The 17,238-nt window shown below is 47.9% G+C and overlaps 1 protein-coding gene across 1 annotated transcript in view; it reads right to left on the bottom strand.

Annotated features, from left to right (window-relative positions):
- Positions 1-17,238, bottom strand: part of LOC310742959 (uncharacterized protein) — a 184,440-nt gene that overhangs the window by 150,307 nt on the left and 16,895 nt on the right. Inside the window, exon 2 of the mRNA XM_083572916.1 lies at positions 13,057-13,403. The gene's annotated coding sequence lies outside the window, so the exon portion shown is untranslated. The remainder of the gene's footprint in view (positions 1-13,056; positions 13,404-17,238) is intronic.

Here is a 17,238-nt window from a genome sequence, read left to right as displayed (position 1 = left end):
TTCCGAAGCTTGGATTCCAGACCTTTTACATTTTGGTCACCCTCCTCTAGACATGCTCCAGCTTGACAATATCCTTCTTCAACTGTGGTGCCCAGAACTGGACACAGTATTTCAGGTGTGGTCTGACCAACCATAATAGTATGGTAGCATTCCTTCAGTTGATCTAGACACGATACTCCTATTGATGCAGCCCAGAATTGCATTGGCGTTCTTAGCTGCCACATCACACTGTTGACTCATATTCAGCTTGTGGTCGGCTAAGACTCCCAGATCCCTTTCACAGGTACTGTTGTCAAGCCAAGTGTCGCCCACCTGTGCATTTAATTTTTTCTCTCCAGGTGCAGTACCTTACATTTCTCCCTATTAAACTCCATATTGTTGGTTTTGGCCCAGCTCTCTAGGCTATTCAGGTCATTTTGAATTCTGACCCTGTCCTCTGGTGCATTAGCAACCCCTCCCAGTCTGCAGTCATTTGCAAATTTGATTAGCATGCCCTCTATTCCATCATCCAAATCATTTATAAAAATATTGAATAGCACCAGGCCCAGGACAGAACCTTGTGGAACCCCAATAGTCATTTTTTTCCAGGATGAAGGTGAGCCACTGATGAGCACTCATTGGGTTCAGCCTGTCAACCAATTACAAATCCACCTAATAGTAGCTTTGTCTAGCCCACATTTTACTAGTTTTTTTGCAATAATATCATAGGGGACCTTTTCAAAGGCCTTACTGTAGTCAAGGTAAGCTGGTACAAGGGAAAGCAGGATTGTAATTACCGTAAAAATTACTGATCACTTTGGATCAGCGGTCTCAACCTAACCCGCTATGTGGGGAGAGCCACGTGTTCCTTTGGAAGGCAAGTGGAATACAGTGTGATATACTGACAGCTGTTTTAAAAGATGTAACTGTAACTTAAAATCCAGTATCAGAAAAAAATAAAAATAGATGGTCCCTGTGTGGATAGTCATGTTTGCATGATGGGGCCACCTTCAGTGACCATGTGGCCTGACATAAGAGGGTTCTAAAATCAGTCCTGAAAGTAGACTGATTGAGAATGACACACACATAGCTTTTGCTCTGCCATTAACAAGGTGAGCTGAAGCAAATTCTTGCCTCCCTTTGGGCTTAGCAATATTTCCTACAGCATTCTTGTTGAAGGGCATTGGAGAGTTAGGTGAGGGTCACTTTTCTGTTTTTCCATCAAGCCCCCAGACAAGAATGCTACAGCATCAGCCCCAAACACTCAGTCTCATAACAAAAAATACTCAACGGGGTTAGGGCTGAGGGTAGGGGAAGTACAATCATGATCTTTCCAGTCCTCTAGAAGCTGACCCTGTTGGTCATTTTGGTCATGGAGCAAAATATCTGTTCCCAAGTTTAAAGATCTAAACAAGTAAAGAACAAGCTTGCCCTTTACATGCAAAAGCCCTGAAATTCAGCCCATTGGGCAACTGATCATGGGGCTGGGAGGAGGGAGGTAAGGACTAGCAGCTTCTCTGCCCTCCACCTCCAACAGCTACACCGGAAAGTTTCATGATGGGGTTCGATTTGAGAAGCTGAATGTATATAAAGGCACTTACCCAATTTCTGCCACGGAAATTCTGAACAGAAACACTCTGCAGGTTCAGCCCCCAAAAGAAACTGCTCTATGGTCTCTGTGTTGGGAAATGGGAACCAAACTTGCTCATCACCAACCTTCCATCCACAAATCAGTATCACTATGAGGCTTAACTGAACAGCTTGCTCCAGAGTTTTAAGAGATACGTTTCTGTGGTGTTGTGATTAAGAGCGGTGGACTCTAATCTGGTGAGCTGGGTTCACTTCCCCGCTCCTCCACATGCAGGCTGCTGGGTGACCTTGGGCCAGTCACACTTCTCTCTGAACTCTCTCAGCCCCACCTACCTCACAAGGTGTCTGTTGTGGGGGTGGAAGGGAAAGGAGAATTTTAGCCACTTTGAGACTCCTTCAAGTAGAGAAAAGCAGGATATAAAAACTAACTCCATAAATAAGAATTCTATGGAAAATGACCATCCCTGCCATGATGATGAAAACTATATGTTTGGATTTTGCTGTATTATACCAACCTGTGGAATATGATAGTTCGCAGTTTCAAAATCTATTTGGCCACAGTGGATTGACAGTCTGGACACACGAAAACCTCTGGAAGATCTTTTGAATCAATGCCTATGCGAAAGCAGTAACAAGTCCTGGATGATGGGTGCTGTCAGGGGCTCGGGAGCAGGAGCACAGGGGAGAGAGGAAATGGAGAGCGAGGGGGAGGAATCCGAGGGCAGCGTAGGGGAGTATGACAGTGACCCGAGAGATTCCATGAGCTTCTCCAGCGAATCAGAAGATTCCCAGAAGGGGGCGCCGATGGTCAGGGCAAGGGGGGTCCCAGGGGGGACGCACCAGAAACAAGGAGCCAGCGGGGAACCCCAAAGCAGCAGCGGGGGATCAGGACCAGTTTCCCCACCAGAGCGTAGTGGGGGGGAAGAGTCACATGTGTCAGGACCAGCGTCTCCTCCAGCGGGGAGAGAAGATGAGTCAGGGCTGACCACGCCTCCATCGGAGAGTGGGGGAATGGAGGGGAGGTCAGTTGCAGCTAGTCCCCCCGAAGGGGGAAGCAGTGACAGCAGCAGTGAAACGGTCAGGAGGAAAGTTGCTGGCTGGGCGCACGCGCCAAGTTCAAATGTACAGGCGCGGGGGACAGCAGGAGACCCGGATGGGGAACCAGCTCCTAAAGTCCGCCGGAGGGACGGAGAAGGCTCAGGGGAATCAGGGTCAGAAGAGTCTAGAAAGGGCGAGACCCCGACGGGCAGGCGGACCCAGAGGAGGAAAGAGCAGAGGAAGAGGTGGAGCAAGGCTAGAGTCTTAAACTGGTGTATGGGGGGAGGAGATTCAGACGGAGCATCAGCGGTCTAAAGCTTGAGACGTAGGGCTGCGCACTGCAGCTCTGGAAGTGAAACTGAACTTCAATAAAGACTTTTGTATTTAACAACGAAGCAGCGTTGGTCCTTTGTGAGCTGGGACCTAGGGCAGCTCTGACAGGTGCGCACACAATGTCCTGTACGGACTGTGTACGCATGGCAGCCCGTATGGACGCCGCGCGTGCGGCAGCCCGTATGGTTGCCAGGAGAGCGGCTGCCCGTACAGCTGCCGTGAGAGGGGCTGCCTGTACGGACGCTACATGAGCAGCAGCCTGTACAGTCGCCGCGAGAGCAGCTGCCCGTACGGCCCATACAGTCGCTGCCAGAGGGGCTGTCTGTACAGTTGCCGAAAGAGAGGCAGCCCACATGGACGCCACACAAGCGGCAGCCAGTACAGTGACCGTACTGTCACTCTCCCCCCAGCATGGCACCCCGGGGCACCATCACCCCGCTGTCCCATCGTATGCCCCTGCAGTCAATCAAATGTACTATGAGCAATCTGAAGTCATGCTGGGCACAATTCACCACTAATCCTGTTCTTTTTCTAAAAACACGTGGTGGACTCCAGGAAAGCTGTCAGAAGGCACCATGATGCCCATGGGCACCACGTTGGAGACCCCCTATTTCAAAGTTTGCACTGACAAAATCTGTTGGCAATAAAACTTGCAGTTAAACCTCCATTTATAATTACCACCCCCACAAAGCAACCAACTTTTGTCCCAAAACCATTTGTAGCTGAATTGACGCAAGACAGGTGATTGTTTTTCATGGTTACTTTGGTGGTCTCCATCTAGTTGGTTTGATAATTTACATTCACAGGTAAGATCATCACAATCTCTGCCTTGGATATTCTTGAGGTTTAGCAGCGTCAAAAATTTCCACGTGCTGTTCTTCACAGTGGAAGCTATCAATATGAATGTCATTTTAATTCAATGTCCTTGCTAATGCAGAACCATTTCAGATAGTGTTTGTATTTCGGTCATTCCATGGACATTGGTGTGATCGTACAATATAATTTGGTGGAGTCCATTTAACAATCATGTCGATCCATGAGGATTAAAGTATTTAATATAGTGTTTGCTCCTTGGCTGTGCTCTGTGGTTTTTGTGGTTCATTCTGTGTGATTTGATAGTGATTTCAGGGTGACCAAACATAAAAAAACCTAAGGAACCATGGGGATCTGTGCTTCATGAGAATCTTTTTACAGCATGGCAGTGCCCCAAAGTGATCTGGCCATGAGCAGCATAGGTGGTTGGGTAATGAATATGGGGCAACCCAGAAAACTGTGGAGCCGTAAATTTTAAAAATATATATGTATTCAATTTTATTAGGGAAGTACAGAAAGGGAAAAGGAGGAGGGGATAGATAGATGATAGATAGATAGATTATAGATTAGAAATTTAAAAGACCTATAAAGATTATCAAATCCTACAACTACTACTACTACTACTACTACTACTACTACTACTACTACTAATATATTTGCACCCTGCCCATCTTGCTGGGTTTCCCCAGCCACTCTGGGTGGCTTCCAAAAAAATGAAATAAAAATACATTAAAAAGTCACACATTAAAAACGTCCCTAAACAGGGCTGCCGTCAGATGTCTTCTAAATGTCAGGTAGTTGTTTATCTCTTTGACATCTAATAGGAAGACATTCCACAGGGCGGGCGCCACTACCAAGAAGGCCCTCTGCCTGGTTCCTTGTCGCTTTGCTTCTCGCAGTGAGGGAACCACCAGAAGGCCCTTGGTGCTGGACATCAGTGTCTGGGCAGAATGATGGGCGTGGAGATGCTCCTTCAGGTCTACTGGGCCAAGGCCGTTTAGGGCTTTAAAGGTCAGCACCAAAACTTTGAATTGTGCTCGGAAATGTACTGGGAGCCAATGTAAGTCTTTCAGGACATGTGTTATATGGTCTTGGTGGCCACTCCCAGTCACCAGTCTAGCTGCCGCGTTCTGGATTAGTTGTAGTTTCCGGGTCACCTTCAAAGGTAGCCCCACGTAGAGCACATTGCAGTATTCCCAGCGGAAGATAACAAGAGCATGCACCACTCTAGTGAGACAGTCTCTGGGCAGGTAGGGTCTCAGCCTGCGTACCAGATGGAGCTGGTAGACAGCTGCCCTGGATACAGAATTGACCTGTGCGTCCATGGACAGCTGTGAGTCCAAAATGACTCCCAGGTTGCGCACCTGGTCCTTCAGGGGCACAGTTACCCCATTCAGGACCAGGGAGTCCTTCACACCAGCCCACCCCCTGTCCCCCAAGAACAGAACTTCCATATTGTCAGGATTCAACCTCAATCCATTAGCTGCCATCCATCCTCCAACTGCCTCCAAGCACTCACACAGGACCTTCACCGCCTTCACTGGTTCTGAGTTGAAAGAGAGGTAGAGCTGGGTATCATCCGCATATTGATGGACACCAAGCCCAAACCCCCTGATGATCTCTCCCAGCAGCTTCATGTAGATGTTAAAAAGCATGGAGGGGAGGACGGAACCCTGAGGCACCCCACAAGTAAGTCTGAACACTCATCCCCCACCAACACTTTCTGGACACAGCCCAGGAGGAAGGAGCAGAACCACTGTATAACAGTGCCCTCAGCTCCCAGCTCCTCTAGACGGTCCAGAAGGATGTTATGATCGATTGTATCAAAAGCCGCTGAGAGATCCGGCAGAACTAGGAAACAGCTCTCACCTTTGTCCCTAGCCCCGGAGATCATCAACCAGCGCGACCAAGGCAGTTTCAGTCCCATGATGAGACCTGAATCCCAATTGGAAGGGATCCAAATGGTCTGCATCCTCCAGGCATGCCTGGAGTTGTTGAGCAACCACCCGCTCAATCACCTTGCCCAAGAATGGAAGATTTGAGGCTGGGCGATAGTTGGCCATACTGGCCGGGTCTAAAGATGTTTTTTTAAGAAGCGGTTTAATGACCGCCTCTTTCAGCAGGTCTGGGAATGCCCCCTCACCACCCTGCAGAGCCCATCGCCCAGCCCTTCCCAGCTTGCTTTTATTAGCCAGGATGGGCAAGGATCAAGGAGACAGGTGGTTGGTTTCACGCATCCAAGCAGCCTGTCCACATTCTCGGGGGTAACGGATTGAAATTGATTCCATGCAACTTGACCAGACAGGGCTCTAGCTCTCTCCCACCCCGACCCTGCTCCCACGGTGGTGTCTACCTCCTTCCGAATATTACCAACTTTATCTGCAAAAAATTTGAAAAATCGTTGCAGGAGATCTTGGGGTCTTTACAAGGCCCCGGTGGTAAAGGTGGTTCCGTTAAATTGCAAATCACCTGAAAGAGTCTCCTGCTACTATTTTCTGCAGATGCAATAGAGGCGGTGAAGAAAGTCTTCTTCGACGTCGCTATCGCCACTTGGTAGGCTTGACATTGAGCTCTAACCTGTGTCCAGTCCAATTCAGAATGAGTTTTCTGCCACCGGCATTCTAGCCGTCTCAGCGATTGTTTCCTCACCCTCAGCTCCAAAGAAAACCATGGGGCTGTCCGGGCTCCATGCAGTCGGAGAGGGCGCTTCGGAGCCAGACAGTCGATAGTCCTGGTTAACTCCGCATTCCAGCGGGCCACCAGGGAATCAGCTGAAAGGCGATCAACATGGGATAAAGCATGCCCTACCACTCTCTGGAAACCATTTGGATTCATTAAGTGGCGGGGGCGGACCATCCGCATTGGTCCCACCTCCCTGCAGAGGAGAATGGTCACGGAGAAGTCCAGTTGCACCAGGAAGTGATCTGACCATGGCACTTCTTTGTTTCACTTTTACCTAGTGTCATATCACCCATGTCACTAGAGGTGAACACTAGGTCTAAGGCATGTCCATGACTATGAGTTGGGCCAAACTTATTCAGGGACAGCCCCATGGAGGCCATGCTTTCCATGAAGTCCCAAGCAGCCCCTTGTAAGGTCATGTTGGCATGGATGTTAAAATCCCGTAGGACAACCAAACTAGGTATCTCCAGGAGAACATCCACCATGACCTGAAGCAGCTCAGGCAGGGAATCCTTAGTGCAGCGGGGAGGTCAGTACACCAAAAGGAATCCTGTACTGCCCCTATTGCCCAGCTTCCAGAACATGCACTCAGAGAACTGGGTCTTCCCAGTAGGACGCCTGATGCAAGCTAGTGACTTCCTAAAAATCACTGCAACCCCCCCCCCCCGCCCACATGACCTGGGTTGCTGTGTGTAAGAGACACCTGGTGGACAAGCAGCAGCTAGGACAGGACCATCTGCTTCATCCAACCAAGTCTCTGTTACACATGCCAGGTCAAGTCCTCCATCCATGATCAAGTCATGGATGGCAGTGGTCTTATGAATCATTGACCTAGCATTGCACAGCAACACCTTCAGGTCATGTGGGTTTCCCTTGTTGAGCGCAAATATAACATTGAATCACAATCGTACAAAATAACTCAGCAAGCTGACATTTATCAAGAGTTAAACAAAGGTTAGTGTACTAAATATTATTTCCAATTCTAGGTAGTTTGCTATTGGAGAAATACCATATATGGTTATAAAAATCTAAAGCAAGAATTATTTTAAAATATGATTTCATTTCTAGATCAGACAGACAAGATTTCTTCTACTATATATTTCTTTCTTTATCATATATACACAAAGCTTCTATTTTTAAACAGGAAATATTTTTGTAACTAAGGTCTATTATACAAATCCTTACAGATGTTCATTTTGTTACAGTTCTGTTAAGTGGTATACAAATTATAAAGATGAGTCAATTATTTACTAAATTCGCAAGTTTTGCCATTACTGCATATTCTGATAGTTTCTCTTTCCATGCATCTATTTCAGGACATATGTCAGATTTCCATATGTTGGCCAACACCACTCTGACTGCTGTGGTGATATAACTAAATAGTTCGACTGATGATTTCACAGTACAGTAGCTGAAGGAGTCATTCCCAACAGCATAGTTTTGGGGTCCAATGCAAATTTAGGGTATCTTTTTACATTTTTTCATTTCGAAATGAACTTTCCTCCAAAACTTTTTGGTCTTTTCACAGGTCCACCATAAATGGAAAAAGATTCCTTAAGGTCTATCACATTTCCAGCAATGTCCATTCATTGCATTATTCATCTTCTGTATATTTTTCAAAGTTATATACCATTGAAAGAACATATTTGTACAGTCGTACCTCACGTTACGGCCGCTTCAGGTTACGTGTTTTTGGGTTGCGGACCGCGGGAATCCTGGAAGTACCAGAACAGGTTACTTCCGGGTTTCGCCGCTTTCACATGCGCAGAAGCGCCAAATTGCGCCGGTGCCTGTGCAGACGTGGCGCTTCAGGATGCGAACGCTGTGGGTTGTGGATGTGCCTCGGTCACGGGTTATGTCTGCAACCCGAGGTTCCACTGTACCAATTTTGTTTTAGGGCTTAACTTGCGGTAAATTTTATTCCTTTATTCATAATTGTTCTCATTGTTCCACTGTGAACTGCTCTTAAAATTTTTGCATCCATTTTGTCATATAAGGTTTTGCTTGTTCGGGCTTGGTGTCATATTTGAGTAATAGTTTATAAATTTTACCCAAAAGGTAGAACTCTGTTATGATGGACTCAAAATCTGTCTTTTCACTGATTTAAATGTTTGCCATACAGTCTTTCTTGAATCTGGATATTAGTTTCACTGAAGGGGCGCTGCGCAGAGAGGAAAAACTGTGCAGCGCCTCTCCAGCGAAGCAAAGCCTGGAGAGCAAGAGGGATTGGTGTGCACCGACCCCTCTCGTTCTCCAGGCTTCAGGCGGCTATCCGCAAGCCTTCAGAGCACAGCGGGAACTTGCACTGCACTCCAAAGGCTTCAGGTGGCTATCCCTGAAGCCTGGAAAACGAGAGGGGTCGGTGCGCACCGACACCTCTCGCTCTCCAGGCTTCAGCGAAAGCAACGCGTAGCCTCAGGAGCGCGGAGGGAGCGCTCCCTCTGCGCATCGGAGGCTTCGTGTTGCTATCGCTGAAGCCAAGGAGCCTGCATTCGCTCCATAAGACGCACACACGTTTCCCCTTAATTTTGGAGGGTAAAAAGTGTGTCCTATAGAGTGAAAAATACGGTAGACATATATTCACTTATCGGCTCTAATAATAATATTGCAGTGGTGACATTAACAGTGCAGGTAAGGGCATTTTTGTGATTTTTGTAGTGCAACTCATGATTTTTGTGGTGCAGGCTGTGCCCCTGGCTATGATGTGTGATTTGACAGTGAGTTTGGGTTGGCCCAATGCAAAAAGCATTAGGATCCATGAGGGTCCGTGCATCAAAACCACGTTTTTGGGCCATGGTATGACGAGGAAGCCATGGATCCGAGTTTTTTGTGGTGCGGGCTGTGACCCTGGCCATGATGTGTGATTTGACGGTGAGTTTGGGTTGGCCCACTGGAAAAAGCGTGAGGATCCATGAGGATCCGTGCTTCGAAACCACGTTTTTGGGCCATGGTGTGGCCAGGAAGCTGTGGATCCGTAATTTTTGTGGTAGATGCTGTGCCCCTGGCCATGATGTTTGATCTGATAGTGACTTTGGGCTGGTCTTGTGCAAAAATCATGAGGATCCATGAGGATCCATGCTTCGGAACCACGTTTTTGGGCCACGGTATGACCAGGCAGGCGTGGATCTGAGTTTTTTGTGGTGTATGCTGTGCCCCTGGCTATGATATGTGATCTGACAGTGAGTTTGGGTTGGCCCAATGCAAAAAGTGTAAGGATCCATGAGGATCCGTGCTTCAAAACCACGTTTTTGGGCCACGGTATGGCCAGGAAGCCGTGGATCCGTGATTTTTGTGGTAGATGCTGTGCCCATGGCCATGATGTTTGATCTGATGGTGACTTTCGGCTGGTCTTGTGCAAAAATCATGAGGATCCAGGAGGATCTGTGTTTTTTAACCATATTTTTGTGCCCCTGCGGCCCCACGAAACAGTGGATGCGTGATTTTTTTGATGCTGCCTACAGAGTAAGACATGGTCTACAGTATCATGGTGGTTTTATTTAATTTGAATGAAAAAATCATATGAATTCACGAGGATCCGTCTAGATCCGCCTTTTACCTTTTTCCAGCAGAGGCTTATGGGGTGGGAAGAGGATGGAGCTTGCAAGTAAGAAGGGGTGCTTAGACTGGACCCCCCACTTTCCAGGGATCAGTGGCGTAGCGTGGGGGGTGCAGGGGGGGCCGGCCGCACCGGGCGCAACATCTGGGGTTAGGGCAAATCCACGGGTTAGGGGGCGCAAATCCACGGGTTAGGGGGCGCAAATTACTTGCCTTGCCCCGGGTGTTGACAACCCACGCTATGCCACTGCCAGGGATCCCTCTCTGGTCACCTTGAAGGGGTGGCCGATTCCTAGGCGTGTTACGGTAAAAATCTGGGTGCGAGGCTGCTCAGCCACCCAGCTTGTCGGACTAAGTCCGCGGGTCCCTGCGGAGGAAAATGAGCTCAGCTGGAGACAGGAGCAAGCTGCAGAAGATCCACGTTTATTGCGCAACAGGTTCAAGGCGAGATTGAACAGCGAGAAAGGGGTGACATAAACTTTTGAAACTTCCCTCCATGTCCCAGAATACAGTGCAAAATACATCCCAGTTACATCATGAATACATTAAAGAGAGGTTGGGTTACACAGATTACATCATGAATACATTAAGAAGAGGTTGGGTTACACAGGATTAACATATGGAGGAGGGAGGGGGGAATATGCAGAGCTGGAGATATGCGCAGATAAGCACATCCTGATGAGAAGACAATGGTCCATGTACTGGCATTTCCTGGAGGAAAGGCTTGGCAGAGTGATTTGACAGGATTCGGGTCTTGACACCTTGCTTGAGGGATTATGGAGGACAGGGGAGGTGTGATGGAGTCCTAGAGAAATTGAGCAAATTGGCAAGTTGATTTTCTATGAATTTTATAGATTTTAGTCCCTTTTGACATTGACAATTGGAAATAAATTGATATATTGTAGCGAAGAAGAAGGTGAAGAAGACATGCCCCCCCTTCCGTATCAGGCGGGAGGGAGAAGCCAAGGCGGCCCCTCCCGAGATTCCACGCGGCGTCCACCACGATGGAGACCTCTCCCTACAGATTGGTCTTCCTTTCTCTCTCCCCCCCCCACGCCAATGGTGCCCTTCCCCGCCCCAGGGATGCTCCCCCCGACTTCCTCGACCCCCTCCCTCTTTCCCTGAGTCTCCCCTGCACCCAGAGGCCGCCTTGGCGGGGCTCACCCCTCGACCTGTGCGCCCCATCTCTCCATCCAGAGGACACCCCCCGAACACGAGCCACCCGGGGGTCTCTATCCAGGCGTCCATCGCGCCCGTTAACCCTTTCATGGCCCGCCTTTCTCCGTGCAGATCCCACAGGGCCCCAGGGATGTCTGTGCGGGGGAAACGGGGCAAGGAGGCCTTCGTGGGGACCCCCTGGGTGGGGGTCCCATGTCCGCCGCTGCCAAGGCGCCTAAGGGGCCCACGAAAGATGCTTTTGGGAGTTGGCGGGGGCCATGATGGAGACAAGCCCCAAAGACTGGTCTACCTAGCTCCCCCCCCCATTGCTGCCCTTCGCTGCCCCAGGGATGCTCCCCCCCCACTTCCTCGACCCCTCCCTCTTTCCCTGAGTCTCCCCTACACCCAGAGGCCGCCTTGGCGGGGCTCACCCTCACCCTTCACGCCCCACCTCTCCATCCAGAGGACAACACCCCTGTTACGGAAAAATTCCGGGTGCGAGTCTGCTCAGCCTCCCGGCTCGTCGGACTAAGTCAGCGGGTCCTAGCGGAAAAATGAGCTCAGCCAGACGCAGGAGCAAGATGCGGAGATCCAAGGTTTATTGCGCAACAGGTTCAAGGCAAGATTGAACAGCGAGAAAGGGGTGACACCAACTTTTAAAAGTTCCCTCCAAGTCCCAGAATACAGTGCAAGAAACGTCATGAATACATTATGGGAAGGTTGGGTTTCACAACTTACATCATGAATATGTTACGGAAAGGTGGGGTTACACACATTAGCATTTCAGGGAAGGGAGGGGGGTAGTGTGCAGAGTGAGAGATATGCATAGATAAGCACTTCCTGAGTACCGGTGATGATAAAACAATAGTCCAGATATGCATCGTCTGCCACCTGGCATTGCCCGGAGGAAGGGCTTGGCGGAACGATCTGACAGGATTAGGGTCTTCCTGAGTACGTGACTTGTCACTTAGGAGATTATGGAGGCAAGTAGGGTGTCGTAGAGTCCTGAGGGAGCTGAGTCGATTGACACCAGAACGAAGGAAATCGGTACTATGGTTGATTTTATATGAATTTTAGAAGTTTTAGCTTATTTCAAGTTCACTCTCATATTGTTAATCAAAGTCGGAAGTGAATGGATACATTGTTGCAGCTCTTGATACATTCAAGGGTCCAGGAGTTTCGGTTCCATTGTTCCCCCAGCAGGGGAGCTGTCAGCAACTTGTCAAGAGGTTAAATGAGGCGTGCAGAGCTAGCTGAGCTACCTCTGCACGGCGAATGCACGGTTCTGATTGGCCAAAGCGCGGCCATTATAGTCAATGGGAGATGCATTTTGACACGGTCTACCCACGTTAGAAATGGAGCGAGAGGAAAGCTTAAGAAAGATAGTGGGCTTATTTCGCCCGTATAGAGAGAGGGAAAAAAGTCCTTTATTTACAGGACTAGGGTGCAGTGTGGTGCTTGTGCGACAGTGTGGGGGTTTGAGGGGTTAGGGAGCCGTCGAGGTCATCGCCTCGGGTCCACTGGTGCTGGTGGAGGGACCGAGAAAGGTACCCCCCCTCCTTCCGTATCACCCCCAACACGAGCCACACGGGGGTCTCTATCCAGGCGTCTCTCGCGCCCATTAACCCATTCATGACCCGCCTTTCTCCATGCGGAGCCCACAGGGCCCCAGGGATGCCTGCGTGGGGGAAACGGGGCAAGGGGGCCCTCGTGGGGACCTCCTGGGTGGGGGCACCATGTCCGCCCCCGCCAGGGCGCCTTAGGGGCCAAGGAAAGCCCCCTTGGCAGCACTCGTGCAGGGATCCAGGCTCTGCCCGTGGGGCCCACGAAAGGCGCTTTGGGGAGCTGGCGCGGAGTCCCTCTCTGGGTCCTTCTCTCCCCTCTCCCCTCCCCCCGCGACCCCTTTACCTCTTTGTCCTCGCTCCCGATTCTCCTTTCCTTTCCTGCAACATCCACGTGGGTGGGGGGGATTTACCTGCCGCCCTCCTCCCCTTTCCGAAAGCGCGCGCCCCTAGAGCTACGGTGCAGAGCGGCAATTCGGCACAGAAGCTCCACTTCCGGGAGAAGCAGGCAGGTTGGGAGGGGGGCTCATCCCCCCCATTCACGGAACAGAAGCCGGATGGCGAGGAGGAGGAGCAACATGTTGGGGAGGGGTTTTGGGGTTGTGGGGGCGGGGTGAGAGGAGGATGTGCCGGGAGGGGAGGGAAAGAATTGAGAGGGGGCGGGAGGAAGGTTTTTCCCTTCCCGTTTTCCTCCTGTAGATCAGGAAAGCGGGGGAGGGGCTGATGCTGGCAATCCAATTACAAAGTGGGGTCCCCCCCCAATGTTTATATTGCAAAATCCTTCCTTCCCCCACTCTACGCCACGAGCCGTGCGTCCGTGCTTTAAATATTGGTGCTCTTCAGACCAGGATGGGGGGACAGTTATACGACTCCACCAAAACCCCAAGTCCCCACCACAGCCTCCGACTCTCCACTACGCCTAATGACTTCTCTGGAATTGGGGGATCCAGGGCTCCCCTGACTCCATAATCCCTTAGGAGGCAGTTACAGATAGGTAGCTGTGTTGGTCTGCCATAGTCAAAACAAAAAAAATTTTTTTCCTTTGTTACGGCTAAAATCTGGGTGCGGGGCTACTCTGCCACCCAGCTCATCGGACTAAGTCCGTGGGTCCCTGCGGAAGAAAATGAGCTCAGCCGGACAGGAGCAAATTGCAGAAGATCCAAGTTTATTGCGCAACAGGTTCAAGGCAAGATTGAACAGCGAGAAAGGGGTGACATGAACTTTTGAAACTCCCTCCATGTCCCAGAATACAGTGCAAAACACATCCCAGTTACATCATGAATACATTAAGGAAAGGTTGGGTTACACAGATTACATCATGAATACATTAAGGAGAGGTTGGGTTACACCGGATTAACATATGGAGGAGGGAGGGGGGAATATGCAGAGCTGGAGATATGCGCAGATAAGCACATCCTGAGTGCCGGTGATGAGAAGACAATGGTCCATGTATGCATAGTCTGCCACCTGGCATTGCCCGGAGGAAAGGCTTGGCAGAGTGATTTGACAGGATTAGGGTCTTGACACCTTGCTTGAGGGATTATGGAGGACAGGGGAGGTGTGATGGAGTCCTAGAGAAATTGAGCAAATTGGCACGTTGATTTTCTATGAATTTTATAAATTTTAGTCCCTTTTGACATTGACAATTGGAAATAAATTGATATATTGTAGCGAAGAAGAAGGTGAAGAAGACATGCCCCCCCCCCTTTCCGTAACAGTCCCCCATTCGGAGATAGATTTGCATTAAAGTTCTGTAAGAACTTGCAAATCTTTTCTCCGCACCCTAAATCTCGGTGAAGGTAGGGGTGCCCTGTGAGTGGGAATAGGCTTTAATGGAAAAGGAGGTGGGTTGAGCAGGGCAGCAAAGGAGGGAGCAACACGGACCAATACAATAATGTACGTGTATGTTATATAGATATGCACTAATAACTTGGTATCCACCGTACTAGATGTGTGGGTTTGTGCAAACCTGAAGGGGACTTGCAAGCCATGCCTCTTAAGGTCATTTGCAAGTATAGTAGTGCAGATAGCTGGATATAGGATATCACATAAAAGAACACCTGTTGTATTTTGTTCAATAGTGGTCTATGCTTTACATTTAGCAGGAAGGTCCGCTACTGACTGAAAAAAAATGCAGTTTGGTTGTTTTTTAGCTCCACCGTTTTTGTGTTCTCAGGTGCGAAGGTAGCTCTTCTGTGGTCTCACACCGGCCTGGTGTCACAGTAGTGGCAATCCCTGGTGAATCCACTTAGGGCTTTCATATTAACCATGTTGCCTGGCACTCACCCCAGCTGGCACAGGTTTGGGCACGTCATGAGGGAAATGTCCTTGCCTTGGCCATTCTATGGGATTTTATTATTATAGGCTCTGGTCTTGCAGTCATGGGAAGTTGCTCACTTGCACTTTAAGGACCAAAAAGCTAATTGCAGCCTGGATACACTTGCCCAATTCAAAATGAGTCCAATTTGAATTTATCTTGCCCCATGGTTCCCAACTTCTCAAACCAATCTGTTAGAATAAAACCATTCTTAGAGGGCATTTGTCCAAATAAGTCAATTTAACTCTATAAGGGATTATTCCTGCTACACCAAAGCATATGCACTTTCATGTATCTTATCAGCTTCTCTTTGGTTAAGCGAGTTTTTAGCACATTTTAAAATGGGTAGGGAAGTTGGCAGAGTGCCAGGTGAAACAACTAAATGTGGTTATAAATTTATCTAGTTCTAAACATTGGACTACATAATAGCCTGGTCTGTTAAAAAGCATAAAATGTATGAGAATCCTCCACTGGGTTGTAAGGAATAAGACATTAAACATAAAAACAATTACACACAAAAATAGCCCCCCCCCATTTGTGGAAATAACACACTGTCAGACACATTTCAACATTCCTACATAATAACACATAATACAAAACAAACTAATTAAGTATCAGTTGCATATCTTGAGACAATTGTGATATTTTATGTATGTATCTTTTGAATCCTGGAGCACAGTCTTGAGGTTCAAAAGTGAGAAGATGTCCTTACAATTCTGCTCCACCCCCCTTTGAAAGGAATTGCTGTGGCCACTTTGAAAACTTTGGTGTCTGTTGTTGTTGCTGCAGGTCTTGTGGTGGCGAAGCTTTTCATTGGATCTGTAGTAACACATTTGTAGAAGTGATATCCTGTAGGGGGCAGGGTTTTGGGAACTTAAAAAAGAGAACTGTAAAAAATACAAGGTTAAAATAATAATAAAACACACACACACACACACACACACACACACACACACACACAATGACCTATGAGGAACCAAAAATAAATAAATGCTAAGACACACAATTTCAAGAAACCTGCAGTAACAATGAAAATAAAAGAGTGTTTCTTGATGTGACAATATCGGCTAGGATGTTAATAGCAAAATACTGGGAAATGACTTAATACCAAGAAAAAATGAATGACAATTTAAAGTTCTGCAAGTACCTTGAACTAGCCAAAATGACAGAATCAATAAGAAATGCTCAGGCAAAAGGTAAACAAATACCATTCCACAAATAATGTTTGCTTGTGCTTCGATTAATTTCATAGACATCATGGGAAAATGGATTAAATAAATGAAAACAGATTATTTGTAACTTAAAAGTGTCAAAGCCACAAAGAGATGAAAGTCACTAATATAGCAGGGATTCAGACTTGTTTCACAGAACAGAAAGAAAGTTGCTGTGGGAGAAAAGAAGGGACAAACACTTTGTTATCGGGGTTCACATGTCCTGTTAAAAGGGAAAATTATTTCATGTGAGAAGCCTGTCAGGAAATGCTGTTCCTAAAATGCACACAAAGTCTGTGATTTAAATCCCATTGAGGGGGGAATGCTTTGATATTTACCTGTGAAAAGAATTTGGCATGTTAAGATTTGAAATTTGGCAACCTCTTGACTTTGATGGTCCAGTACTTAAGGGTACATTAAGGGTGATTTCCCTCAATGGTTCCAAGTTTTACATAAGGAAATTTGGATAAGTTTCTCCCTGCAGCCCAAGCTCTCCAAACCTCCTCTCCCCCCTCCTTCAGTTCCCCCTCCTTCCTCTCTCTCTCTCTTCCTTTTTTTTTTTAGCTGATCTAGCCTCTGTGCATGTGCAGAGTTCATGTCTCAGCAAACCTTTTATACTATTGAAAATGTTGAATCTTTTGGCTAAATTACCATTTGAATAAAGGAAATGAAGGATAAGGAGTTAGATTTAAAACAAAACAAGAAACTCCGCAATTCAAGCATTTACCAAAGCTAGAAATTTTCTAAGGGATCATGTTTCCTGTAGCCCAAGCAAGGGAGTGCTTCCTTTATTTACAGGAAGGGGCTATCATTTTGTGTGATTTCCCTCTGGTCATTCGCGGAACAATGCCACGCCCTTATATATGGGGAAAATGGCCAGAGAGTCAGAATTCATAGGATTTTTTAACATTCTAAGTCATTTCAGCCTTACCATTTGCAGACAAATTTTTTTTCTGCCCTTTATTTACAGGATTGGTCAAGGCCCATATGTATTTGTATG

The sequence above is a fragment of the Podarcis filfolensis genome (genome assembly GCF_964270895.1).
Source record: "Podarcis filfolensis genome assembly, chromosome: 10".
Classification (NCBI taxonomy): domain Eukaryota; kingdom Metazoa; phylum Chordata; class Lepidosauria; order Squamata; family Lacertidae; genus Podarcis; species Podarcis filfolensis.
Note: the sequence above shows the minus strand (reverse complement) of the source record. Positions and strands in the feature narration are given on the sequence as shown.